Source organism: Dipodomys ordii, unplaced genomic scaffold, assembly GCF_000151885.1.
Source record: "Dipodomys ordii isolate 6190 unplaced genomic scaffold, Dord_2.0 Scaffold49, whole genome shotgun sequence".
Lineage (NCBI taxonomy): Eukaryota > Metazoa > Chordata > Mammalia > Rodentia > Heteromyidae > Dipodomys > Dipodomys ordii.
This window is the reverse complement of record NW_012267265.1, coordinates 11,474,510-11,482,034: the sequence shown is the minus strand read 5'-3', so window position 1 is coordinate 11,482,034 and position 7,525 is coordinate 11,474,510.

Sequence of the window (7,525 nt, the reverse complement as noted above, 5' to 3'; positions counted from 1 at the left end):
TTTTCCCTGTTGCTCCATCTTCTAGTAGTTTAATTCTTAGGTCCAGCTCAGACAGCCAGAGACCACCATGGGGACAAGTGGTGAAATTAATTCTCAGGCTTTAATCCATAACTTATTACCCATTAGAAGTACACTCCCTTTGCTGGGTGCTTTGACTCATGCTCTAATCCCAGCTAGTCAGGAGGCTGAGATCAGAGAAGTAGTTTGAAGCCAATCAGGGCATCCATGAGACTATCATCTCCAATTAACCAGCAAAAGAAACAAAAGTAGAAATGTGGTTAAAGTAGTAGAGCACCAGCCTTAGGGAAAAGTCTAAGGAAAATATGAGGCCCTGAGTTCAGGAGTGTGTTTGTGTGTATATATGTGTGTGTGTACATGCAAGCATATGTGTGCATGCACATGTGCACACATGTATGGAGCATGCCTTTCCTTCTCTTGTCAAAGGGTCCAGATCAACTACGTACCATAATGACCCAGGTTGTGTGCCATGATATCTCTAAGGATAAACAGGCTGCTGCTCTGTGTGTTACATAGGAATACATTTCAGAAAAATGTCATATCCATGGCCACTGGATAATTATGAACTCCAAGTATACCCCACCAATGGGATAAAAGGCCTACCCCTTCAGGGACAGCTTTCTCTAGGAGTGCCTTATTTTTGAAGAAAAACTCCCACAAAGCTTTGTCTGTGTGTGTAGGCTCACAGAACCTACAAGAACAGAAGGAAGCTGCCTCGTTTCCAATGGCCACATTGAAATAGTCACACGATAACAAGTGTTGGTAAAGATGTGGAGAAAGTTGAACCCTCACATATTACTGATGAAAATCTAATATATGGTACAGACACTCTTTGAAACACTTTGGAAATTCCTCAATGTGTTAAACACAGAGTTTTCCCACAACTCCCCAGTTTCTCTCCAGGTCTATGCTCAAAAGAATGGAATATATGTTCCATACAAAAACATGTCTATGAACATTTACATGAGCATTATACTTAATAGCCCCAAAGAAGAAACAGCACAAGCACCCATCAACTAATTAATGGACAAATACAAGGGACATATTAGGAAGCTATAATGACTACTGAAGTAGCCATTTATACTGCAATACAGATGAACCTTAAAACCCTTGTGCTGAGTTAAAGAACCTGACACCAAAGGCTACATAGTCTAGGATTCCTTTTGTGTAAAAGATCCAGAATAAGCAGAAGTGGATGGCAATGGAGAATGATTGTTTAATGAGTCTGGGGTTTCTTTGTGCTGTGATGAAAAAATGTGGACTGAGAAAGTAGTGATGGTAGCACATCTTGTGAATAACTAAAACAAACAAGAAGAAACATAGGCCAGGTACCGGTAGCTCACGCCCGAAATCCTAACTACACAGGAGGCTGATATCTGAGGATCTCGGTTCAAAGCCAGCCCCTGCAGGAAAGTCCGTGAGACTCTTATCTTCAATTAACCACCAGAAAACCAGAAGTGGCACTGTGGCTCAAGTGATAGAGTGCTAGCCTTGAGCTGAAGAGCTGAGGGACAGTGCCCAGGCCCAGAGTTGAGGGACAGTGCCCAGGCCCAGAGTTCAAGCTCCATGACCAATGAAAAAGAAAGACAGACAGACAGACAGACAGAAAGGAGGGAGGGAGGGAGAGAGAGAAAAGAAAGAAAGAAAGAGAGAGAGAAAGAAAAAGAAAGAAAGAAAAAGAAGGAAAGAAAGAAAGAGAGAAAGAAAGAAAGAAAGTTGGTGTTTTCATTTTAGAAGGGTAAATGTAAGGCGAGAGAGTTGTGTCTTTAGAAAAATGGAGGCAGGAGCTGGTGGCTCCTGCCTGTAATCCTAGCTACTGAGGAGCTGAGATCTGTGGATCGCTGAAGCCAATATGGGCAGGAAAATCGTGGGACTCTTATCTCCAATTAACTAACAAAATGCCAGAAACGGAGCTGTGGCTATAATGGGAGAGTGCTAGTCGGGATGGTGCTCAGTCTTGCCCTGAGTTCCAGCTCCAGGACTGGCACAAAAACAATTCCACTGTTTGATGAATGGATATAAAGATATGGATTGATGGAACTGATGAATTGATTAATGGATTGATGAATGGATAAAAAGATATTTGAGTGAATGAACAAACAGAAAATAGTATAAAACATAAGTGGTGGTTATATGGGTGTCTGTTACAGAATTTGTTCTTTTAATTTTTTTATATGTTTATAATTTTTGCAATAAAATGAAGAAAATGACTAATTATACAACTTTTAATATTATTTTACTGATATATCAGTAAATATATCAAAGTATATATATATATCAAAGTATATATATATATATACTTTGATATATACAAAATATATCAAAGTATATATTTGTTTTAAAATAAAAAGCAAGAAGATAGCTAGACAGACAGTTAATACATACATGTCACTCTTCAAGACAGCTTGAGAGACCTAATCTATGGTTGCAAGTTCCCAGATTGGACATTGTGAGAGAAATTTTGGAAAAGCAAGTCTCAGAGAATCAGATGACAGCTGCATAATTCTTTATGGACTAGCATCCATGGTCACACATGTCATTTTAGTTATACTCTTAATTAAACCACTATGAGCCTGACAAACATCCATGTGGAGGGAGGATAGATCACCTTTTTTCCACAGGAGTATGAAAAATAATACCTGCTTCCAGCATTTCATAATTAATCCGTGATAAGCCTTTTGCATTTGTCTTCCTGGGAGACTTTTAATCGTTATCCTTAGTTTACAGCATCCTGAGCAGGTAGGATTATAGGTGTGAAACACCAGTGCTCAGCTGCATTTCAAAAAATTTTTTGAAGTATTTTCATTATTAAGTATTAAACATTTTAAAGAAAAATTTTCTAAGAAACTTAAAAAATATGTTTTTGAAAAAATCCTTTTAGGCTGGGTATGATAGTTCATGACTATAATCCTAGCTTGGGGAAAACAGGGGTAAGAGGATAATACTTTGAGGTAAGCCTCAGATACAATGCAAAATTCTACCAGAAAAATTAATACAAAAAGGGATGGGGCTATGGGTCAAGTGGTAGATGAAGGATTTGCCTCTCCCACTCTTGGTCCATTTTTTCCATGGGAATAAAAAGGATTGACCCCCACCCTGTTTTCCCAAGTGCATACAGACATCAGACAAGCCACCACAGATACATGGAGACTGCCTGCCGGACCTAAGCCTGGTTGTAAATATTTCATTGTTAGCCCAACTTCTCTAGACCTAAAGCTTTTTCATTAACTTCTGCCTCCTTGCTCAGATCTCATAAAACCCAACTCCCATCCTACCTCTTTGCAAAGTCTCCAAGCCCATGGGAAGGCTGTGCTATCTCAATAAACAGTCCTGGCCTGTGGAAGATCAAGTCCGTCCTGTTTCCTTCCTATCTCCTCCATTTTCCTAACAGTAGAGTACCGGCCTAGCAAGCAGGTGGCTCTGAGACCAGTCTCCAGCAGTGCCAAATAGTCATTCAATAATTTAATCAAATACATAAAACTACCTTCTACTTCCCCAGTAGAACTCCAAAGCACAAGAACTATTCCTGCTTGCTGCTTCCAGTTACTTGGGTTGGCACCGTCCCGAAGAAAACTTTGATTTTGTGAGCACCTTTTGAGAGCAGCACTTGGTAGATATTAGCTTTTCTTTTTCTTTTCTTTTGTCTTTCTTTCAGAGCACTGAGTTTTGCTTGTTTTTCTTTTTCTTTGTCCCTTTTTCTTTTTTCTTCCTTTTTGCTTCTCTCTCTCTCTCTCTCTCTAATTTTTGTTGTTGTTGTTGGTCGTGGGCCTTAAACTCTGGTCTTGGGTGCTGTCCCTCAGCTCTTCAGCTCAAGGTAAGCACTCTACCACTTGAACCACAGCACCACTTCCAGTTTTCTGGTGGTTAATGGGAGATAAAAGTCTGATGGATGTTCCTGACCGGGCCAGCTTTGAACTGTGATCCTCAGATCTCAGTCTCCTGAGTAGCTAGGATTACAGGGGTGAGCCATTGGTGCTTGGCTTTTTTCTCTATTTTTAAAGACAGCATTTCATTATGTAGCCCAGAATTGCCTCTGACTCTTGCTCTTCCTGCCTCAGTCTCCAAAGTGAGATTACAGGCTTTCAGTACCACACTCAGCTTCTAGAGTATTGTTCAATCACCAAATAATGAAAACTTAAGTTGACTTTAGTGAATCATAATCCAATAACCTAAAAAAATGTAAAATTATTTACAAAACTATCAGTAATCATAGATGCCTAAAAGTTCAGCTCCCCACCCCCACACTTAAGAAATTTCTACATTATGAAAACCTTACTTTTTTAGACAAAGAAAAGCAAAGATTATTTTTTTCTGGAAACTTTCAGGAATCAGTCTGTTGTTTTACAAAACCTTTGTATGAATCAAGTGCCTATGGTTCATATCTGCAATCCTAGTTACTCAAGATCTTGGGATCTGAGGATTGAGGTTAGAAATCAGCCTTAGTACTAAGCATTCACACACACACACACACACACACAAACACACACACACACACACACACACCCTTTGCATGAATTTCTTTTTTTAATGATACCTTTCATCTTTATTTCATGAACATAGTATTTGCAATAGTTTTCACAGCCTCCAATTTCACTGTTGACTTAGCAACAAAATATCAATAGATATTTTGATATCAATAGATACTTTGAGATCAGCAGAGTATTTCTTCATGTAAGTTGAAGGAGTATATATACATTGAATAACAAACACTCCAGAAATCTATACATATGTACATTATCTACATATTAACTATATTGTAAATAGAAATGTTTTCTAAGGAAAAAAATAAGAAAATGAGAAATCAGTCTAATGCCACTACTGAAAACTTATCAAAGCTCCAGGTGGCAAGGTATCACATTATCTTTGATAAATTATTTACATGGACAGTCTTAATTCATCTGAAAACTTTTATATTTCAGTCATTTTCATCACCAATTTGTAAGTCACCCAAGCAGAATGGTATAGTAGAAAATCTCTGAACTTGGAATTAGAAAACTGTATTTACCATATCTAATTTTGATGATTAAATACGGTAAAAACTTTTTTTATTTTTTGGTCAGTCATGGGGCTTGAACTCTGGGCCTGGGTGCTGTCCCTGCGCTTTTCAGCTCAAGGTGAGCGCTCTACTGCTTGAGCCATAGCACCACTTCTGCTTTTCTAGTGGTTTATTGGAGCTAAGAGTCTCACGGACTTTCCTGCCTGGGCTGGCTTTGAACTGCAATCCTCAGATCTCGACCTCCTGAGTAGCTAGGATTACAGGCATGAGCCATCGACGCCCAGCTTAAAAACTTTTTAGTATCAGTTGATGATATATTTTGCATTGTACATGGAGTTAGGAGTATCACATGTTCTCTGTTAGCTAATTAAAAAATATAAAATATTTGTTGTTACCTCCACTTTACAGATAGAGAGACTAAAAGCTCTTTGGAGCTGACAAATGGGCCCAAGAGCCAAGACCCAAGGCTTATTAAGCATTACGATGCAAGGGAAAGGGTTTAGCTTGATACATGGTAAGCTGTAACTTGCTGTAAAATGTAAAATATCCTATCATAAAGCGTCTCTGAATTTGGGCACCAGGGGCTCATGCTTGTAATCACAGCTACTTGGTCATACACGGGAGACCTCTTCTCCTACAGTGGTGCACAACTGTCATGGGAAATATAAATAGGTGGGTCATGATCAAGGGTGCTTGTTGAGGCAAGAAGCAAGGCTTTTCTCAAAAATAACCAATGCAAAAAAAAGTATTGAAGCATGGCTCAGCAGTAGTGTACCTTCATTCAAGTCTCAGTATTATCTAAAAGTGTCCTTGAAATAACTATTTCTAGCCCAGTTCCTATATACTCTTCGCAGTTGTATGACTATAAAGTGCTTTTGCCCAACATAGTGGGTCAAACTTCAAGTCAGGAGCCAGAAAATTCTGATCTCAGCTGAGGGCTGTTGCTCAACATGTAAGCAATTTATTTTTCTTTGCTTCCTCATTTAGGTTTCCCAGTTATCACATGAGTAATGGAATATAGACCATACTGGTCCACAGTTCACAATATTTACAAATATTAAACTTAGACGAGATCAGGCGCGTTCAGGGTGGTATGGCCGTAGACACAAATATTAAACTTAGAAAACTTACCGTGATTCAGTTTTAAAATCATCTAGATATTCCAAAGACATTGCCCTGATTTTTGTCCCATGAGAATTAGAGACAGGATATAGGATAGATGTACAATCCATGTCCTGAAAAGTTAAAAAAAGAAATGCTTTGTCTTCTGTTTTCCTCTTCTACTCTGCTGCCTTAGATTTGTGCTGTGCTGTGTGTGTGTGTGTGTGTGTGTGTGTGTGTGTGTGTGTATGAGAGAGAGAGAGAGACAGAGAGACAGAAAGAGAAAGAGAAAGAGAGAGGTTGTATATCATTATTGCAAGATAGATATCTGATACAAGTTGCAAAAGTATGCATTTAATTTTAAGTTGCTTACAGACAGATTGATGCAAATTAAATATTTCAAAGCAATCCATTTTTTGTTTTATTGGTGGTGAAATCTAAGCATATGTGGGTCATTTGTTTACTCAACAGCTACTTATTGATGTCTTTAAGTGCATAGTGTCAGACCTGAGTTATGACTAGCACTGTGCATAAGACAAACCCAACCTCCAGCAGATGAGGCCAGTGCTGAGCAACATCACAACACTCACAAATGTGGTCAACTCCACTATGCTCAGTGTGTCTCCTGCCTGCAGGAGGTGCACAGAAAAGCTTCCTTCAGGAAATTGCCAGCAGGGACAGGCTGCCATCTGCTCGGGGATGTGCAAGTACATTCACATGTCAGTTCTGACACATGGACAAGTTATTGTCTCAAGACTTGGGGCTCTCTGTATGGAAGGAGGCAGCTCTGTACCTGACAGGGTTGCTGTGGAAATGAGATGGAGCACAGGTAAATGCCTGTTTCAGATGTGCATATATAGATATACATATAGAGAGAGTACATATATGTACATATATGTATATATAATGTATTTGTATATATATGTTGTATGTATGTATGTGTGTACACACACATATATATGTATTAGGCACATATGTCCTCAGTTTTGATGTCCCAGGACTCAACACTCTAAGGCTCCACTGAGTACTGTTTTCAGGAGACACTGCTAAAGAATGTGTGTGTGTGTGTGTGTGCGTGTGTGCGCGCGTGTGTGTGTGTGTGTGTGCGTGTGTGTGCGTGTGTGTGTGTGTGTGTGTGTGTGTGTGTGCTGGTATTGGGACTGAAACTCAGGACCTTGTGCTCTTCCTTAGCTTTTCACTGAAGGCTGGTACTCTACCATTTGAGCTACAGCTCCACTTCTGGCTTTTTTGATGGTTAATTGGAGATCAGAATACCTCAAATTTGTCTGCCCAGGTTTAACAATTGATCTCAGCTTCTTCTTCTTTCTTCTTCTTCTTCTTCTTCTTCTTCTTCTTCTTCTTCTTCTTCTTCTTCTTCTTCTTCTTCTTCTTCTTCTTCTTCTCCTCCTC